The sequence below is a fragment of the Octopus bimaculoides genome, chromosome 7 (genome assembly GCF_001194135.2).
Source record: "Octopus bimaculoides isolate UCB-OBI-ISO-001 chromosome 7, ASM119413v2, whole genome shotgun sequence".
Lineage (NCBI taxonomy): Eukaryota > Metazoa > Mollusca > Cephalopoda > Octopoda > Octopodidae > Octopus > Octopus bimaculoides.
Genome location: NC_068987.1, coordinates 49,095,137 through 49,098,002, shown reverse-complemented (window position 1 = coordinate 49,098,002; position 2,866 = coordinate 49,095,137). Strand labels below are relative to the sequence as shown.

General features: G+C 39.0%; 1 long non-coding RNA gene across 1 annotated transcript in view; it reads left to right on the top strand.

Annotated features, from left to right (window-relative positions):
• The window catches only part of LOC128248377 (uncharacterized), a 32,367-nt gene that overhangs the window by 877 nt on the left and 28,624 nt on the right, over nt 1–2,866 (top strand). The window lies entirely within an intron of this gene.

The window sequence follows — 2,866 nt, the reverse complement described above, 5'->3', positions numbered from 1 at the left end:
ATTATTTTTAATTTCTGCTTAATCTCCCATTCGGTGGTATGCGTATATTAGATGCAAGGAAGATTTCTTTGTACGTTTTTTTTTTTGGGGGGGGGGGGAAACTGCATCCAGTAGCTATCTCAAGTGTTTTGTTGAGTGCTGTGCTTTTCACAGCATGTTATTAAAGCCCTAAGATTCCACCCAAATGCCCTACACCTTTTAAGGCTACTGGCAGTGAACTTAAGGGCCAGAAGAAGGTTATGATGTTCCATGAGAAGGTACAACTGCTGGATATGCTCCAAGAAGGTAAAAGTTATGCTGCAGCAGATCGTTGTTATGATGTCAGTGAAAGCACTATACGCTACATAAAGAAGAATGAGATAGCGATCAGGTCAACTGTAGCAATAAGTTTCTGTGAAAGTGCTAAAAAGATAACAACAGTGAGAAATAAGCACTTGGTCAGGACGGAATCAACCTTGGCATTGTAGATCAGTAACTGCAAGAAGAAAAGCATTCCCTTGAGTGGTATCATCATCCATGAGAAAGCATAGAAACTATACCAGCGGTTCAACAGAGGAGATGAAGAAGAAGGCATCAAAGAACCTCAACCAAGACCATGGACAGCACCGGAGCCCAAAGATTTTCAAGCCAGCAAGGGAGGGTTTGACCGTTTCAAGAAATGGTTTAAAATAAAGTATGTTTCCCTGCATGGAGAGACAGCATCGGCCAACAAAGACGCCACCAAAAAGTACCTTGAGACCTTCAGGCAGATTATCAAGGAGATGGGACACAAGCCAGAACAAATTTTCGATATGGATGAGACTGGCTTGTTCTGGAAGAAGATGCCTTCCAGAACGTACAAGTTCACGAACCTGAGGGCCTTCAAAAATAAGAATAAAATCCTGCTGCCTGTCCACTGGATGCACAACCCCAAGACCTGGATTGCCCAAAGTCTAACAGTGAATTGGCTCCACCAATGCTTCATTCTTCAAGCCAAGGAATACCTCAAAGCATATACATGGAATTCAAGGTGTTGCTTGTTATGGCTAATTATGGTGGTCACTCTTTGGATTTGAATCATGAAGGAGTCCAAGTTGAGTTCCTCCCTGCTAACACCACCTTCAACAGCAATTTTTCATCACAATGTTCCTCAAGCCCACCAAGAAAGACTTGCAAGAAGATACAACATCCCCTAAAACACCTGATGAAGAGGCATCACCTGAAGAGCTTTAAATCTTCTTTTCTGTGCAGTCATTACCTTCATTATTTTTATCATCACCATCATCATCTTAAATCAATATCATCCATTATTGGAGAGTGATCATACATTTTATTAAATTATTATTAAATATCATATATATATATAATATTTTACGTTATATTTTGACATTTATAGGTTTTGCATTATTCGGAGGTGCTCTAGAAACATAACCCCCTGCAAATACCGTATATATATTATCCAAAATGTATAGTATTATATCTCCATCATGGCTGATCTTACCAATCAGTTTCACACAAGGAATACAATGGAGTATTAGATAACAATCCAATTATATAACCTTATGTTCATCAGAGTTAGCCGATACGGCTGGGAATATGGTGACTGCTCTCTATTGTCAGATATGGATCATATATATATATTCTTTTATCTTACATTTGTTTCGATCATTGGCTTTTTATTCATACACACACACACACACATGCACATATACATATATATATAGCATCGGGATAGCACCTGTGCCCAGCGTCGCCTTTCTGGCACTTGTGCTCGTGACACGTGTAAGGATTTTCGAGTGAGATCGTTGCCAGTGCCCCTGGACTGGCTCTTGTGCGGGTGGCACATATAATACACCATTTTGAGCATGGCTGTTGCCAGTACCACCTGACTGGCCTTCGTGCGGGTGACATGTAAAAGCACCCACTACACTCTCTGAGTGGTTGGCATTAGGAAGGGCATTCAGCTGTAGAAACTCTGCCAAATCAGATTGGAGCCTGGTGTAGCCAACTGGTTTCACCAGTCCTCAGTCAAATCGTCCAACCCATGCTAGCATGGAAAGCGGACGTTAAACGATGATGATGATGATGATGATGATATATATACATACATATATATATATATATATATATATATATATATATATACACACACACACACAATAGGCTTCCATACAGTTTCTGTCTACCAAATTCATTCACAAGGCATTAGTCATCCCAAGGATCCAGTGAAAGATACTTGCCCAAGGCACTGTGCTGTTGAACTGAATTCAAAACTATGTGGTTGTAAAGTGAATTTCTTAACCATGCAGCCACACCTGCACGTACATATACATAAGTATAACCATGTATGTATATACATGCATATGTAGTGGATTCTCCTGTTGACCTCAATATATGAGGGTCCCACAGCCAATAGCCGTTCAGCTGCCTATAGAGATGATTTATTTTCAGGAAATTTTTTTTCTTGCAGATCTGGACCACCAAGGAAAACCCAAAGCAAACAAGAGCTAAAAAGTAGTTCAATCCAAGTCATACTTTGATCATAAAACACCTTCATGAACTAGGAAAAGTGTCAAACTTGATAGTGAGTCCCTCATTCTCTAACTTGATTATCAACTTAATCAAAGAGTTGTCTTCTGTTTGTCATTGAAGAATAGATAGACTTGCTACCAAACCTTTCCTGAGTAGAACCATTACAAGTGATGAAAAGTGGATTCTCTATAATCACATCCAATGAAAACAATAATGTTCAGCACCCAATGAAAGATGCGAGTCCATTTCTACACCAAGACTACACTTGTAAAAAGTTAATCTCTATGTTTGGTGGGATATGAAGGGTGTTGTCAATTCATATATATATATATATATATATATATATATATATATA